This window comes from Macrobrachium nipponense, chromosome 1 (assembly GCF_015104395.2).
Source record: "Macrobrachium nipponense isolate FS-2020 chromosome 1, ASM1510439v2, whole genome shotgun sequence".
Taxonomy (NCBI): Eukaryota; Metazoa; Arthropoda; class Malacostraca; order Decapoda; family Palaemonidae; genus Macrobrachium; species Macrobrachium nipponense.
In genome coordinates, this window is record NC_087200.1 from 88,443,593 (window position 1) to 88,463,592 (window position 20,000).

Genomic DNA, 20,000 nt, shown 5'->3' on the forward strand with positions numbered 1-20,000 from the left:
CATGATTTGCACGCAGAGAATAATCACAAATTCGCCAGAATTCATTTTCTTGTTATGAGTAAAATATAATCGAATCGTATTTTCCGATTACTGATGGGGGAAAATGATCCTTTAGTAACTTGGGACAAATGGGCACTTGCCGCTGTAGTATGGAAGTAACCATGAACACAAAAACGCTGGTTGTTACTAATCCACATTATCGAAACAGAATCGGGCTACGCTTCCAAGTTCCAGTTTGTGTTCCCCAGTAAAGAAGCCTCGAAAAATTTGCAAACCTACTGGGGAAAATAATAGCACATACACACAACACCTACTGGAGAAACTAGTAACATACACACAAAGGAAAACGTTGACGCAAACTTAAAACAAACAAACTGACGGTTGCAGTAGAATAGAGAGGCTGATTTGTTACAGTATCAAGGTTGCCGAGTAGTCCAATTCAAATGTACAGCTGACAATTATGCCAAGACAACAAATCCAAACGAATTAAAAAATGTAGTTTAGCATTAATAAATACCAGTTTTTATGGACGAAGTAGAATTTTTTAAAATCTAATACTTACCTTATTTATTAATCTATTTATTTATCTATTCTTTGCCTAGAAATGGACTGCGCTGATATTGTTCAGAATACAGTAACCAGCCTCCATAGGTAAATGTTATCTGTACATAAACACTCCGGTTACATGGGGTGGTATAGAGTATTTACGAGAAGGGAATGAATACCTTATACCACATCAAGCAACCGGCACATTTCTCTGATGCTCAAAATGACAAAACTATTCAACATTGTCCTAATCACATATCTAACAAAATTAATTATTTCTTTACGTCGCACCAATTTTTGAAAATTAAGAGCATTGGATATTTTGAATCCGGTACCAGTTTTCTCGAGGTAAAACTAATAACGGTCTCAAACGGAACATCTTTACATGTAATCTATAAAGAACATGACACCAGCACAAAGTCTAGCTGAAAACAATGATGCAAAAGCGAAGAGGACTTCCAAGAAACCGAGATTCTCTCCATCTGGAGCCGAAAATGAAACCAATCCGGAGACCTTTGTTCACTGAACAATATATCTTCCACGACTCTAAAGGAGGCTGGTGATTTGCTTCATAACAAATTTCACGAACGGCAAGAAGAAAATGTGGAGACAACCAGAAGCCTTCAATATGTCATATAAAGCGTTAAATCCGAACCGTAGCAACGACACACAAAAAAACAATTCATTTCTTTACTACTAATGGTAAAATAATAATAATAATAATAATAATAATAATAATAATAATAATAATAACCAAAGTTTTATTATCTTCAAGTAAATTACATACCAAACATTACTCTAAAATAGAGACCCTTCTTGTATTTTTTTCTTTTTGATAAAAAGAAAATATCATCTACAGTTTCAGGCACCACTCCGATTGAAGTTCAGGTAGCTTCTCCTTCCGAGGCTGCGGGAGGCAGTTTCATGAAAAACAGGAAATACATTTCCTCGAGTGAACATAACGGAAAGCAATAACCAAAAACAATAGCATTCAGAACTTCGTTGCATCTACCACTATTTTTGGCCAATGATAACAAAACACACACACACATACGTATATACATATTTATATCTATACACAAACACACACACACAATATCACATCACCTTGATTCATATACACGCATTAAGCTACAAATGTTCTTTAATACCTAATTCGCTCTACCTCATAACTAACACATGTTCATCTATGTTAACTGAAATTATTGTCAACTAAAAATTCCCCGACAGTTAACAGACATGAAAACATATTAATTCTGAGGTAGAGCGAATTAGATATTAAAGGACATTTGTAGCTTAATGCGTATATATATATATATATATATATATATATATATATATATATATATATATATATATATATACATATACTACATATATACATATATATATATATATATATATATATATATATATATATATGCATGCATATATATATTATATAATGTGTCTACAGATCCCTCCTTTTCCCTTTGAAGGAAGTAGTTCCGATTTTCGTCAGGGATATAACACTGACCAGACCCAACAATACTAAACTTAGCTGATCCTATGACAAAAGGTGTAAAAGTGTTACAAGTGTACGTGTGTTTCTGCGTATATATCTATTGGTCTATACTTTTTCCTACCATAGCTATTCTGCATACAGAAGAACAAGAGCGGTAAGGAAACACTTAATATTAAGAAAACGAAAACTTTCTGCATATCTTTGCCAAGGAAATTAAACAAACTCTTAACATATTATTAACTTTTTTATGGTAATTGGTGTAATTTTTTTCCCTGTAACCCGTCGATTAAAAATCATCCGATTTGGCTCGTCACTTACTTTACGGTACGCTTTCCCAGTAATAAGTAATTGACATAAGGGGATGGCAAATATCCATTCGGTTCCTAGGAAATGGAACAACATGACCTTTACTCAATTCTATAAACGACATGTTTCCATATACGTACAAACATATACACACGTGCAACTGCACCGACGTGCATCCAGTCAATATGTCTGGAAACCTTCCAAAATCGTTTGTGGCAAAGCGCCTCGTGTTTCAATATGCGATTGGAAGCATATTTATTTATACATTTTCTTTTCCTTAACCTTATGTCCTTGACAATTCCCGTGGCCTTGGAAAAAGAGCAAATATCTTTTACTCATCGACTTTTGCCTTTCTTTTTGCTCACCTGAGGGTCTTCCCGCATCTGCAAGGACTAATTCGTACCACAAGTGGCACACGCTCTGCCATTTTAGGAGGAAGACCGAAACCCAACGTTAAGCAGTCCGGCCAGACGACGTCATAAAGCAGGGGATTCCCTTGCAATAAAATTTGACTGGATTTTTGTTCCTTAATTAATTTTTCCTTCCTCTACTTCCTTCTAAACATACTCAATGTAAAAAATAAATCCACTCGACATGAAATATTTGCAATGACTTAAGTACCGTACATTAAATACCCGCTTAAACTGTTGAATCACCACGATCCAAATTAACTGTGGAGTAAACATATAACCACGTAAAAAATACAAAAGTGGAACGTTACAGAATTGCTCGTGTGGCGTCAAGGGGTAATGGGTGTGTGTGTGTGGGGGGCGGGGGGAGGGGGGGGGGAATGGTGGACGATACTGGCAATTCCTTGACCAGTATTGCTATTCACTTTATATATACTTAGAAAGCAAACGGAAAACGAGAAAAAGTACGAATAATGCACTTCAGTAGAGCACAACCCAATTTCTTAACCCCTTTTTTCATTCAGGTAAAAAAAATGTTTTGCAGACGAAAATCTCTTGGCCTAGGTACGCCAAAACCAAACTAGATTGAAATGCAATTTCATTTTGCTCTTGCAAAGGCTGGAGGAGAGAGGTAATGCTATGTATGACATGTAGGCGGAGCTTGAAAACTTTCCTTTTCCCTTTCAGGTCCCACTGGGTTTAAATTGCAATGCCTTTTCCTCAAAAAGTCCTTGAAGGCTTTCAAAGTCAAATTCCGCCGGTGAATACAATGAATGTGAGTCATAAAAACCTCAACTTCATAGTGTGTAGAGCACAAATGCATAATATGAAAAATATCAACGTAGTAATACGACATGGTGATGCTCCTGAGCGTAACAGAATGTATAACTCTTCAGGAATTAACACCATCAAAAGGTTAAATGGTAAAAAATAATTCAGCATCTGTTAATTTCCCGAAATAAAACTTCAGCAATTTAAAGTTTGGGTCGAGTATTCAAAGCCCCTGGGGTCTCGACACTAATCTGACTCTTTGGAAGTTTGCCGGAGCAGAAGTTTCTTGGAACTAATTATCGTGTTTGGCAGGCTATGCAATGCCAACATTGACTTGTTGGACGCTGACACATGTTCATCGGTGATCTATATAATATTTAACACTAATCAGTTGTACATGACTATGGTATTGATGTAAGACCGACGGCAAAATGCTCCTTCTTAAGAGGACTGAATATTAAGGATTAATCACTTAAGGGTAAACAAAAACCAACTTAAGGATACAAAGCTCAAAATGTATAAGTGCTCACCTTCCTAATATTACAAGCTCATGAAAACATAAAGCACCTTAACACAAAACTCAAAAACCTTGAATTTTAATTCTAATGCTATCAAGATGAATGTCATCTATAAATATCAAGGAGTATAACTGTCAAAATTACAGCATCCCGGTGGAGAGCGCGACCAATAAAGCAAAGGCAACAATGAGAAAAGCATCCAAATCAATATTAACCACTGTCATGGAGTACACGACAGAAACTTCGTAGAAGCAGCATAAAAAAAAATATCAGTGACAACAAAACGGCTCAGCTGAAAGCGTTGAGTCTTCCAAGGTCATCCCAATGAGGAATTAGCCCCATTTAAGGCGGGGTACTTATTAATATTAGAATGTTTACGTTGCTGTTAACCGGAGTTCCTGTTTATACAAGAATTGAAAACGTTTGATATAGTTTTGGGGCAATTCATGCTATGTCCCACACACACCTCGATTCATCCTGAACACATCCTTCACTTTAACATGATATTTTAGGAACGGATGCTCAGAGTTCGATGAAATTAACTTAAAACATTGATTGAAAGACGCCTCCAACCTCCAGATGACAAAACTCAGGCAGCTATCCACGAAGACCTTCGTCGGATCATCGATATCCAATAAAAGTTAGTCATCTATATACGAAACAATGAATGTTTTTACAGTTTGACTCAGTTCATCCATGCTAGAGGCATTTTGTTAAAAGGTTTTATAACAAAAACATTACCTTTTCCAAATGAGTTACCAAGAATGAGTTCACTCTTCAATATTCATTCCTAGACAAAATTCTATGGTATTACTCAAGCAAGGGTAGTCTTGAAACCTAATGTAGTCACTCAAAAATATTCTGCAACATGTTCCAGAAGTTTTCGTTCACCTCATAATAATTTATACTTTTGATATATACAGTGAAATTTGTTATTCTTATTTGTTTTTGGTTATTAATTGTACGGTTAACAATATAAAAAAAGATTGGCCAGCGAAAAATTCGTATTAAGAAAAATAACGAAACATTTTGAAAAATTTCGTGCCAGATGATTGGGCAAAAGAGTCAAATAAGAAACTATATTTCGAATCCAAATAAAAACTTATTAACTAATAAAATAATATTGCATAATCATCACCAATATTATATACATAAGGATTTATATACTTCTACCATGACCGTTGTCAAAAACACAAAAAAGAAAAAATCTCATAACATCGTAAGTGCTCGTGTGACGCCACACTTACGCGGGAAGTTAAACTGTATCGTCATTCATCACTTGCACCGATAAGATGGATAACAGGCGCCGACACACCATACTGTCTCTCAGGTCATCGATCATTAGCCTGCATGAGGCTCATGTTTCCATCGGAGATATTGCTCGGCAGCTGGGCACACACAGAACAACCGTGCATAGATGGATACGACGACAAAGAGAAAGAGGAAATATAAATATATTAACAAGAAGTGGACGACCCCGTTGCACCACTGCTGAGGAAGATCATCGAATCATTGAAGCAGCTCGACAAACTCCCTTGACAACCGCCATAGCTATCAAGAGAGAACATGGCCTTCAAGTTGATGCCCAAACCATTCGTAACCGGCTGCATGAGGCTAAGATATTTCATCATATTCCTGCTAAGAAACCCCTCATGACTGAAAAACATAAAGAAGAGAGGTTGGGGTTTGCTTTACAATATTACTCAGTGGCCGATGATTTCTGGAAGAAAGTTATCTTTTGTGATGAGAAAACATTCTCCACGGATGAGCATGGTAGTCTTCACTGCTGGCGTCCAGTTAATACAAGGTAAGCTTTATTGAAGTGATCTAAGTAATTTTAAGTTTCTTGCTAGTTTTCATTCTGTTGAAGCTCAGATAATAAGTAATAAAAAAAAAGAGCCCTAATATAAAAGCTATTAAAAAGGTAGGCCTAAGTAGGATTGAAAGAAATCAGATATTCCACATGATAGGCGCATATATATATATATATATATAATATATATATATATATATATATATATATATATATATATATATATATATATATATAAAGTATAAAACAAACAGCGATTATATACTATGTAATACAAACATATATGTGAAATTTTTTAGTCTAATTCAGCAGATTTTATACAAGCGATTAAGCATGTAGGGCTAAGTGTCATTAAAGGAAATCGGAATACATAATAGGCCCAGATATATATGTATATATACATTTATATATATATATATATATATATATATATATATATATATATATATATATATATATAATAACATATATATATATGTATGTATGTATGTATGTATTATAGTCCTACACATGTATCTTCATATCCATTCTGTCGTCTACCGCAGATTATTGTGATCAGTGTTTCATGGATTTTATTCAGTGAGCGCATCATTTTGTTTCTAGGTATGAGGCTGAAAATATCCAACCCATTCGGCGGAGTGGAAGAATTACTGCAGCTCTTTGGGGATGGATGGCTGATAGCGGTCCGGGAGAACTGATCGAGGTCAGCGAAAGGTTGAACAGCCATCAGTAGCTATACTGAAATATTAGAAGTCCTTATTCCATCTGTAAGGTCACTCATCCAAGATCAGGAACCAGTTTATGTAGTGATGGATAATTCTCCTGTTCATAATGCAAAAGCAGTAAAAGAATGGTTTACAGCCCATCATGATATTATCCGGATTGAATGGCCAGCGAAATCTGCGAACTTAAACCCAATAGAAAATCTTTGGGCTTATATTGTAAGTAAATGGGATAGTAGCAAAATAAGGACCAAAGGAGACCTATTTTTACTCTGTTTTTTTCCATCTGTCCATCCGCTTGTGGTGGTCGCGTATGGTAACACTGCGTCGCGGACTTTAAATTGTTACGCTATGTGTAAGTTTTATGTAAATAAAAGAATATCTGGGTGTATATTTGCAACTGAAAAGTGTTCTAATAATTTATTGTATGCGAATTACACCCTTAATATTCGAAATAGGATATTATTTAAAGCCCGGGACGCAGTGTTACCATACGCAAACACCACAGGCGGATGGACAGATGAAAAAAATCAGAGTATAGTCATACCAAGTCGGTATGGGAGTCACTTAGGCCTAAGCGTCACGAGGTCAACATTTGTGAAAAACTCGTGGATTCGATGCCGAGGACACTGGGTGAAGTCATTGACAGGAGAGGGTCCCACACAAAATATTGAGAGAGAGAGAGTTATTTTGTTTGGTTGCGTTTAATTTGACGAAAGATGGGTATAGATTAATTCTAGTGCAGGTCATTTTCTTTATTATGTAATACTAATACATACACACACACACACACACACACACACACACACACACACACACACACACACACATATATTATATATATATATATATATATATATATATATATATATATATATATATATATATATATATATACATATATATATATATATATATATATATATATACATATATATATATATATATAATATATATATATATATATAATATATATATAATACATATATATATATATATGTGTGTGTTTATGTGTTCTGTCTATAATATATACATACATACATACATACATACATATATATTATAATATATTCATTTTCTCTCCCGTTATTGTAAATGCAAATATTTCTTGTTAACTTATAACACCGAAAATACATATTTATTTTGTTGTATAACACTGAAAATACACATTTATTTTGTATCTAGTGTTTATGTCACCTAAATAAAAAAAATGAGGTTTTCACTAATTTACAGTACTTGAGCAATGGATTAGTCATTAAAATACCATTCTTGTAAACTTTTATTCATAATAATAATATTCCTGCAGATTTTTATAGAAGTCGTAATTGTTGATGTTGCTAAGACTATTGTTCAACTTATAATAGTTGTAGGCCTATGTCTACAAAGATCACACATATGAAGGCGATCAAACAAAGGTAGTGATTGCTTTTGTAGATGATATATTACAGAATAAGAACAGTGATGACCGTTGAAGTATTATAGTAACATCCTATCATCACGTAACGTATTACCGCAATGGCAGAAAAAAAAAAAAAATCTCGGTTTAAGGGAAACGGGAGTTAATCTCTCTAGCGCACCAGTAGTGTCTGAGTTGTTTCAAGCACTTATTGCGAAGTTGCCAGATAGCGCCAGAGTTTACTATTTCAATCGCTTACAGTTGAGTTGCCAGATAACGCCAGAAGTCACTATAATAAGCTGTTCTCCGAAAAGTTTCGAAATATGTAGCAGAAGTTTTTTGAGTGATTGTACATAAAGTAAATAAACCGGAAACGAAGTTTAACATGAAAGCGAATGAACAGACTTCGAAATAAATAAATAAATAAAAGATAAGACAAAGAATAAGACGATCATGATATTCACGAACGTTCATATTACCAGTGGAAGAAGAGCAACAGCATCCCTCACGTCACCACAAATGGTCAAGTGGTCCCAATCTGATACTGGCGAAGACGTCCAAAAATCCAATGCCACATTTCGCCCTCTAGATCAAAGGCCAACATCACATAAAAGAGAAAATCCTGATCTTGACGTGTCCTTATATTTCTTAGGAAAGGTAACACCAAAGTATCCAGTGCAAAAAACATACAGCACTAAATTGCGGAATTTGTGACTTCTACATACCATCCTCAGAGTATGGACAAGGCAATAAAGGATCGATCTGTCAATACAACCAGAACATGTCTGGCAATCCTTTGTCAAAGTAGAATCCTAATTATGCGATAGAGACTAACTTAACTGGACTAAGTAGGTCTTTTAAAGTGGGTCCGAATCCCACCTGAGAAGGAGAATACTCCATATACTTCCCTTCGGATTCCAAGGCTTTCAGTGGAAAGCGTACCCAATAATATTAGAAAAGTCATTATGGTTATTCCCTTGAACATTTACATACGTGGAAACAACTGTTCTTATGAGTCATTACCCTTGTATTCAGAGGAATACAAACATATTCACTAAATAACAAGTAAATAAATAACCTAACAAATAAAAATAAAACCTAAAAATGTTAGACGGTAACTGAACAATAACTGTCGTAGCCATTTTTCAATAGAGGAAATATATGGATAGACACAGTAACGAAGATTAAAGCCTTGCTATTTAATACATATACGGTGCGAACCATCATAACGAGGCCAACGATATGGCCAAACACAGTTCAAATTTATCGCGCTTTTAAAAAATAGTGTTTAATTACTTTCACATTCTATACGATCTCCCGTGCAGCATTTTTTTTACATATAACATTTAGCAGGAAAAACATTCAATTCTATTTTCATTATCTCTACTCCTTTAAAACTTTTTTTAATGTCTAGCAAAAATGAAATACTTATTGTATTTTCATTAAATATAAACACCAATTCGCTCCCTACGTCACCGACAAACTTCCGATATTATTTGCAGCACTCTTTAAAAAGGAGTGTCCATATAAGATCGAAACGAATCAAATTATATGATAAATGTACCAAGAGGCCCGAATTTTTAAACCAAAACTGTTAGATGAGGATTACTGATGGAACAACATTTTCTCTCAATTTTAGCCTATTTCATCTATTTAGTCAGTCATAAAGTATTAAAGGCAATTTCCAGAACAAAAAAGAAGAAATTGATACCCTTGCAATCTGCATATCCCTATTTCCAAAGTATACAAAAGGGTCGTCATCTTCTTTTGTGTTCTATTGTCTCTCCCCTATCAAATTAAAGTTGCACAGACGGATGCTCAGTGCTGTACAAGTCACAGACGGAGCACACAACTGTCTGAGCTCAGTCTTCCAATCCTTTCCAGTTGATTAAATCAAAACACAGTTACGTAACCTTTATAAGAATGACACGAAGTGAAAGAGCGAAATATTTCTAACATATCATAACAGATGCATAAATATTTCGACAATCAACAGCAGCTTTCCTTTACCTAAGGCTCCTTTCCATTCGTGTTGATGCTGGACGGACTTCCTGACTATCCAAATGACATAAAGTTAAGCAACGTCCCTGGCACTTACCATTCCAGAAGTTGGCGAGAAAGAAGACGAGCGATATAATCAAAACCTCCTCTCCTCAATTCAAACTGGCATTATGGCCGAAATCGAATCTCGGTATAAGTTTGGGAATATTCATAAGTTGGAGCGCCAAAGTTAAGATAAAGCAAACTTTTCAATCTTCAGAACCGACAAGAATGTTTGGGGAAGCCTGAATTTCAATAAGATACCTCGAACGATCGAAGGAGGAGGAGGAGGAGGAGGAGGAGGAGGACTTTAATAATATGCTTATCTTGACAGGCAGACGCCTTGAGCGAACTTTGGAGAAGCCACAGCATGTATATACAAGCATGCCACAAGAACTCTGCTGCTTTAAGCACTCACCTGAAAAGATAAGAAAACATGACGTTAACATTCCATAACATTTCAAAGGAAAGTGACATAGCTCTTTGAAACGATATTTCCACTTTATTACTTTTAATATTTAGGGCTTCTAAAAAGAGAGTTATGATTTGACAATAAACTCTCTCTCTCTCTCTCTCTCTCTCTCTCTCTCTCTCTCTCTCTCTCTCACACACACACATAATACGATTACATACATACATAAATGCTATAATATATATTTTATTTATAAATATATATATATATATATATATATAATATATTTATATATATACTACATCGAAACTAACGAATGGTCTTTAATATCTAATTCGCTCTACCTCGGAATTAATATATCATACATGTTTAACCTAGGGAATTCTGTAGTCGATAAGAGATTTGTCGGCTCACGGGCGCGAACCATCGAAACCAACAAAACCAGGACGCACAGCGGTGGCGGTGTGGTTAAAGCTTCACTGTGCGTCCTGGATTTGTTGGGTTCGATGGTTCGCGCCGGTGAGCCGACAAATTTTTTATGGACGAAAAAATTCCCCTTCGGTTGACATATATGAAAATATATTAATTCCGCGGTAGACCGAATTAGATATTAAAGGACATTTGTAGCTCGATATATGTATATGAATCACAGTAATGTGATATAACTCACACACACACACACACACACACACACACACACATACACACCTACACACATATATATATATATATTATATATATATATATATATATATATATATATAATATATTTATATATATATAATATATATATATATATATATATAATATATATATATATATAGTATATATATATATATATATATATATATATATATATATATATATATTTGTGGAAGCCATTTCTGTAATTGTATTTTCATACACCCATAAATATATACCAAAAGAAGATAATAAATCAATAGATATTTCCCTTCATCTTATTCAGTAAAACCCTTATGTCCACCTTCTCTGTGATATATTGGTGTGAAGGATTTAAGTAGGAATATTGTTGGCGGAAAGTACTATCACATTTTCTTTCTTTTTATTTACATGCTTGGTTGATACTACAATGGATAAACACACTATCTTTCATGGTATTTAAATAAAACCTGTGATGGACAAAAATCAAGTAATATTACCAAATACACAAACCGTTAAACATTAATAACAAAATGTTTAAAATTTGCTTTTACGCCATGAAAATAATAACGATTGGGAGTGAGAATTTTTCATTTTCATAATAATATCAATGAAGCTGAAAACGTACTGTTTTTTTTATCTCCCTAAAAACTAACGCGACAATATTTCGAAGTCTCCTTTCACATTTCTTCATTATGCGTTTTCTATGATATCGATCATAAAAATATCAGGGTAGACTAGGAAAAAACGGTGCGAAAGTCGTGGTTATCACTCCTAACCTAACGTCCAAATAACTTTCATTGTTCTAAAAATATTGTATATACAATTTTGAAAAATACTGACACAGTTTTAAAAAAACATAAACATACAAAAAATACTCAATGACAAAATATATTTAAACGAAACTGCCTCTGTCAATTTTCCCTATTAGCTAAACCTTGTTCAAATGAAATATGCTGAAAGAAAAAAACCATAAATCTAGTATAAAACGAACGAAGCGACGTAAACATGTCCGCTTAACAAATGTGGTATTTATGACACGATTTTCAAAAGTACAGGCTGCCTTGTTGAAGAGTTGCCGGTGATTGTGCAACAAACCCAAGAAAAATAAGTGATATGAATACATTGTGAAAAGAACTTCTTTAAAGCAATAGCGTACTCGCAAAAAAAAAAAAAAAAAAAAAAAAAGGCAATATACGGGACAAGTGGGACGTAGTTATACCCATCATGGAACGCACAGAGACGGCGGTTTCGACCATAGGGTACTCCTGGCTACGGAAGTCTCACTCACTTAAATGTACAAGTACTGAATGACTTTTGCAAAACAAGAGGGAAAATTAAAGACTGAGTGTAAATCCTGACCAATTAACAAAGGACAAATATAGTGCAAGGGGGACAGTACAAACAACCACACAGTCCGCTAGTAACCAAAAAATTCACACCTGATAGGTGCCAGGGGGTGACGACTACACTCACTTGTGCTTGAGGTAAGGTACAGTGTTTACAAATGTGTTGGTCTTTTTCCCTGTCGAGTTCTACTACCTTCCTAAAATATCCTGAATATTTATTTTGTATTTAATGGATCGAGTTTGCACGTGGTCTGACTGATATTCATACTCCCACAATCCCTTTATTTTATAATGATGGACTGGAAAGCAATATCAATGAGTCTAGTTTTATAAAAAAAAATCTCTTGTAAGAATATCAAAGTAAGGCATGTATAAACTTGATCCGTTAATGTCAAAAGAAATATGCAAAACGATTAAATTTCAAGGAAGATAGCAGAACTCGCTGGGAAAAGGATAAACAGATTTGTAAACAAAGTACCTGACCTCAAGCAAAAATGAGCATATGCCTACAGCGACTGCCACCTGTCACGTGTGTATTTTTGCATGTTTATTTGTACTGTCACTAGCATATATATTGTGGATTTCCACCACTGTGTATCAGTCCTTTGTTAACGGCATTGAAATATAGCGGAACCCGGTCAAGATTTACTACCAGTCTTTAATCTTCCTGTTGGTCATGAGATATGCATACATACATATTTATACACACATATATACACGACAAACGTGTATGTGTATATGTATATATGTATATATGTATATATATATATATATATAATATATTTTAAATATATATATGATATATTAATATTATATATATATATATATATATATATATAATATATATATATGTGACGAAGTGGCGTGAGTATCTGGGTCTGGATACCATTAATACTTGGTGCATGAAATAGTCAAAGATCTGTGTCTGGACACCATTAATATTTGTTAACCCAAATTGCCAAGTATCTGGTTACTACACTTTCCATTGTACTTGCTAATACAAGAGACCCTTTTATTCCTGGGTCTGGGACACCCTTTTGTACTTAGGGCACAGTTCATTCAAGTACCTGGTTGTTACTTACCTCACAACAGACAGACACCTGACCCTTCATCACAAATACTAAACGACTGAATACTCTAAAGGTAAGAGTGATCCCTTTTTTCTAACTGAACAGTCAAGAAAACAATCAGTCTAAGTTCATTAAAATATGTGCAAATTCAAATTTAAGTATTTCCCTGATTCTGTTTTATTTGTGGGAAACGTCACAATTATCACTCTATATTTCTACCTAAACAAAATAAAATGCAATCTTTAATAGCTATATACTGGGGTTATAATGAAATGCTCATATAAATTTTAAATAAAAAAATTTATTTCTAAATTCAAAATTTATAAGTGAAATTCACAATCTCAGGGAAATTGTTATTACTTGAAAACAAAAGTTTAACTAATTCTTGAATTAATTATTAAGCAAAATTAAATCAAAGTTTATCAAGAAAATTAATTAAATTAAATCATAAAGCAATAATTAAATTTGAAATTAAGTTTAATTAAATGCAAGTTAATTCACAAGTGAAAGATTCAAAATGTACACAATAGAATATTATTCAAACTAATTAAACAAAATAAAGACAATGCAGAAAAACATAATGCATAATATGAAAACAATTAAAGCATTGACAGTACACACATTAAATATATAAAAATGGGAAATGTCAAAAGAACAAAGCAAAAGATAAATGTTTAGAAATAATAAAACGTTGAAGTGCACTTCACAACACTTGTAAGAATACCTTATACACAGCTGCAGCGTCAATCAAAAGGCCTGTTACAATTTTACACTTTTTCACTATTTTCTTGGCGCCTTCACAAAAACCAATAGATACAAAACTATGTTCAGATTCCACAAACAACACATATATTACTAAGAATTATATAAAAATGAGTGACCAGCTCGTTACGTTAAGTTACTGAACAGCCTCGCAAGCGAGCGAGAGAGAGATTTTTAGAGAGAGAGAGAGTATAACGCACGCAGCTCTGTCTCAAAGCGAATCAATGAATGGTTCTCTCACCTATAAGCGTATAGTCTATAGTTGAAGGCGAAAACATATTACGTCATCTCTATAGGAATAGCTATGAATAAGGCTCCCTTGTTCCATTCACAGGACCTACCGCGATGATAAAAACTAGCTTAGTTCATCTATTTTCAAGGGGCTGAATAACATTGCGGCTTGGGGGGTCTTACGCTTGTTGGCGCCGATAAAGAAATCACCTAGCTAAGACATTCTCAAAGTGGGAATACGACTCCCTTGCAAAAGGCTTATGAGCTTTCACTCTCTGTGTGTCTTACGTACTTCAAAATGAAAAATGGATCACTTAAGGCATGTTATCTTTAAATTTGGGAAATCTGAACACAGAAACAAACATTTCATACCATGATACACAAGTTCTGATGTGAATTAATCATATTACCACAATTATAATTGCATTCCAAACTTATTATAAGAATATATATATATATATAGATATATATATATATATATATATATATATATATATATATATATATATATATATATATATGCATATATAAATATATATATATATATATATATATATATATATATATATATATATGCTATTCGCTTATTTATGAAGTCACGTGCATCTACTGTGATTTTAAGCATATATATATATGTATATAGACGCACAAGTACGCACACACATACAAACACAAGTGCTCCATAGACCATCACTGTTTCAGGTAGGCCACTATGATTTAACGTAAGTCACTCCTTTTTGTAGCATAGAAAAAAATCTTGTATTACGAATAAAAGGACTAACAAAAACATCACTAGTGAATATCCTCTATGAATGAAAAACAGAAATAATTTACATATTTGCATAAAAAATCAAGATACAAAAGAATCAATTATGTTCCCTTCCTGCTTTGGAAACAGACCATACAAAATACAGCGGGAAAAAATTCAATTAGGAGAGCGAATGCTGCTCATTTTCGTCCTCTTTTCAGCTGACTCTAAGGTTAATCTTAATGAAGATCTGGGATGTTTTCAAGAACACGGTCCCTATTCATCCAAGAAGGTCGATGGAAGGAGGAGAAAACCTTATATTTACTTAATTTGAAACTCTTATTCATATTACGAAGGAAAAAAATTCATATTACAAAAACAAATCACAAAATTATTAGCACATCTATAATAATCAAAAGACGAAATTTAATATACTCCAAGAATTATTCTGCTACTTGAATACTGCTAAAACCATTCGAGCAATACGAGCTGCGTGTGTGAGCGAAGTAGCATTAAGTATGTATGTATGTATGTACATTATCCACGAGTCTTGCACATCATCTTAAACAAAAGTGAATATCGTTCTTCCGCACATCGTAAGATGTATGGTAGCACTAAAATCCAACGGCACAAGTCAGTATTCATTCACTATCCGTCCTCTCTTGAATAGTAAACAGCATCACAAGCACCAAATTGTTTCCTCTTAGCCTACTAAAATATCAACTGTAAAACAAAATTGGCTTGTTGGTTTGATTTCGTGATTTTGAAAATAATTTCTTCTATAGTCTAAAACAGCGCTGGTGGACAGACAGGCCCGCAATTATTGCAGTATGCAACGACAATACTCTTCAGAACAAACATAGCTCATCTCTTCTTATTAAGAAGAATGAATCTTAATGAAACGCTGACGTATACAATGAGCTTTGGAGGTCAGCAACCAATCTTCCTTTTAATTATACTACATTTGAGCAAACTGAATGTTTTAAGAAATGACGGTCGAAGGCAGATATCAGGATGGGGAAGTAAATCAAAGTTTATGTTTTACCTACTTCAATTTGCTAATGATGTTTATTTGAACTTTCTCCCAGGATGAAGTTAACAAAAATTTGGACATAGTTAATTGTGTGCACCCACCCATTAATTTTCATTCGATTAGTGACTCGATTCAGAAAATATTTCTATCTTTGTATTAAGAATACATGGATTCATTCAGGGGTTTACCCCTGAGAAACGTAAGGCATGCAAATACTGACCAAAACTGTATAACAGGGATATATTTCCCCCAACAGGCACTGATATAGTCTCGTCCTATCAAGGTTACTAGCTTTGGAATTCTCTGTCTGCTTCCACAATCCTCAAGACTTCCTTCAGGTTTAATTTCATGTTTTACCTTTTGTGTGTGTGTGTGAGTGTGTGTGTGTTTCCGTCAAGTCTAGGTAGATGCACATATTGGAAGAGCCAATTCCATTAACTCCTGCGTAAAATATGGCATACCTGTCGCATGCGCAATGCCAGGAGGTAATTCTCATCACTACTAGGAATAAGCGACTTCAAACAAAAATATAACTGGTTATACAGTACTCGGAAAATTCAATAGCAGCAGAGGAGAGATTTGTAAGGGATTGTTATCCTCTTCCTGTCCTCCAGACCTTGGTCCAGACGCTTTCGCACCCCTGCCACAAGGCATCGGAGCTCCTTTGTTGGCATGGAATATTTACAAAGTCTAATCCTCGCCCAAGAGTGACCTGGAGGTGGCTGCAAAATGGGGGAACCTCACTCTGTCCTGTATTAAAAATTCCAAACCGGATGCAGTTTATCTCTATGGCCAGGATATCCAATATGATACTATACCTCAAATTTCAATTTCAATAAAAGATTTGGGATATACTATCAACTTCCATATGTCTTACACTATATAAAGAGAAAGAATTTCTCATTAGAGGAGCAATAAGATATACGTGATATATAGTATATATTTTTGCTATTCATCATGAGTTCTCTATATATCTGCACTAATGGAGCAGTCTTACATTGCCCCACAGAATTCTATACAGCCATATTCTTCAAGTAATGAACAAAGTAGAGGACTTCCACTGGCATGGTTAGATCTCTCTCTCTCTCTCTCTCTCTCTCTCTCTGAACAATGGATTAGGTAGGCTTGAGCTGGCATGGTGAGCAAGAGCAACCCCTTCTCTCTCTCTCTCTCTCTCTCTCTCTCTCTCTCTCTCTCTCTCTCTCTCTCTCTCTCTCTCTCTGTCTGGAATGAACAAAGGAGAGAACTTAAGCTGGTAGGGAGAGCATCCAGAAAACCGTCTGGTGGAGGCGCCATTCCGATTCCAGTGGCATGGCACATAATTCCCCCTTCGTCCCAGTGGCACTGCAATCTCCCAACCACGCGGTGTTTTAATATGCAGCATTATTCCCAGGCGCGGGGTTAAGATGCGCCGTAATCGTTCAAAACTTACGCCATTCAACTAACTTCTCAAATAATACACAATTAAAATACAAAATTGACTTCCTGAACCATCAATAATCATATCTCTCTCTCTCTCTCTCTCTCTCTCTCTCTCTCTCTCTCTCTCTCCTCTCTGAAGGACGGCATTAAAGGGGGCTGCAACACCCCCATAACTGTGCATTGCTTCCTCCTTGGCGGCATTCGTGGCTATGTCGCTTTCTTTCGCACTTTCCTCTCTTTCCTTCTTTCTTTCTTTCTCTCCTAGACGATTCTCGTTCGCGTTCTGTGAATGTGAGGATGAGAAGGGAATGGGGGTCTACAGGGTGAACTGGGCAGCTGGCAGTCAAGTACTGACTCGACTCCATTTCTTCTTAAACCACGTTTGCAACAAGCTTTAAAAAATAATAAAATAAAAACTAAAAAATTCAGCCACAGCTCTTTAACCCACTACCCAGTCTCGTTAAATAAATATCACAATTATAGAATTTATAATTCACATTAACGTGCAACTCAATCTCGTTGAATTTCACTATAACATAATTAGTTAAATACTGCCATTGAGGTACAAGTTGTGTTTTACAGTATGTTATCTTCTAAGCTGAATCTCTGGACGAGTTGCTGTTTTGAATGAGCCTTTTCCAGGTGTCGCCTATTTAGCGTCCTCATTTTGTCTATTTCTGCGTCTTATGTCTTATCGAATGCAGTCAATAACATCTCCTCTTCTACCTTCTCCTCCTCCTCCGTGTCCGTAGCACCTTCACTTCCCAGACGCCGGTCCAGACGTGGCGACAACACTTGGCAGCGCCGTCGCCAAAATGTGCGCTCAACTAACTTAAAGATTCCGTAAAAAGCCGTGTCCCCATCCATTTTTGCAAATTAAACCACATTAGGCTAATTTGGATATCAAAGCATAAAATGATAAGATAATCGATGGTCACAGACATGCAATAACTAAATTTAGCACCTCATTACAACGAAGCATTGATCAGTTGTGGTTAACATAAAACAATGATAAAGCTATGCCTTACACCGTCCAAAGCACAATCTAAAAAAATCAACGACAAAAACGAATTGGTATTGCAGTTCAGGAGGTAACCTTCCGGTATTTTGATCGGCTGCCAAATTCCGGAGGTCTAGATAGTCACGACAATCAATTCGACTGCTAAAATAATCTGCAATGCTGTATAACAAATGTTATTGCCATAAATGAACTCGATCAACTCTAGCACAAGTTTCTGCATCTAAGGCAGAATGGAGACCTAGCGATACTCATCAACTTCAACTGATTAAAGTCGTCACAACGCGTCAACTGGAGCCGCTATCATGATAAGATTCTGTCATCGGTTCTTGTGCCACAAAATCGTTGTTCCACGAGACTTGTGAGAAGCAGGGGCTTCCAGAACTTGAGCTAAAGGAGCATAACGTTTCGTGAGAAATGTCTAACTTGTACCGTGCAACTGCAAGCTTACTAATCTTAAGCGACCAGTTAAATTTCGTTGTTGCATGCAAGGAGATTTACTGACTTACTAACAGTATTTATGAAGCTTTTAAGAAATATCTAACGTACACTATTACCTTCGAAAATTAATAATCGACAATATATTGCAGAATTTATGAATTAACATAACTTCGAGGCACTCATGCATATACTCGTATGTATGATTTAAAAGAGGTTAGGTCGGAGGGGCAGGATTTCAGGTTAGGACCGGCACCGTAAGTTACTTTAGGTTACAGAAGTTTAGGTTAGGATGTGTTAATGATGAGATACAACTTGCCTGCTGTGGTTTCATACCTCTTATCGACTGTATATTAATTTCTTACGAGCAATCCATAGGCCTACTTTGCTGAAAAATTTGGGAGGGCGGACGGAGGTAGAACAACACAAACAAATGGTTTATGAACGAAACAAAAACAGAATAATTCGAAATACCATCGAAACTCTCAGCGGGAAAAAAATGAGTTCCCTGGTAAAGCCAGAGTTCTTTGCACTGAGGAAACATAATACAGACTTGATCCCAGGAGCTCAAATCATACAGGAGGTTACGATTTCAATACAAATACTACTACAGTCTAATTCTGTCAATAAAACGAAAGCTCAAGTCTTGGATTACAGAATTAAAGGATACAATAAAAGATATCTGCAAACAACACATATTTGTGAGTTTTGGATTTGGAGACATTTCAATTTTGCAACCCCAGAGGGATGAAAGTTTTGCAACACAAACACGGATGGGCAGTTTTTGTCAACTACATGTATATCATCGGTGAAAAGTTTTTCATGGAAACA

General features: G+C 35.1%; 1 protein-coding gene across 10 annotated transcripts in view; it reads right to left on the bottom strand.

The window, feature by feature from the left end:
- The window catches only part of LOC135219441 (leucine-rich repeat serine/threonine-protein kinase 1-like), a 940,187-nt gene that overhangs the window by 421,920 nt on the left and 498,267 nt on the right, over positions 1-20,000 (bottom strand). The window lies entirely within an intron of this gene.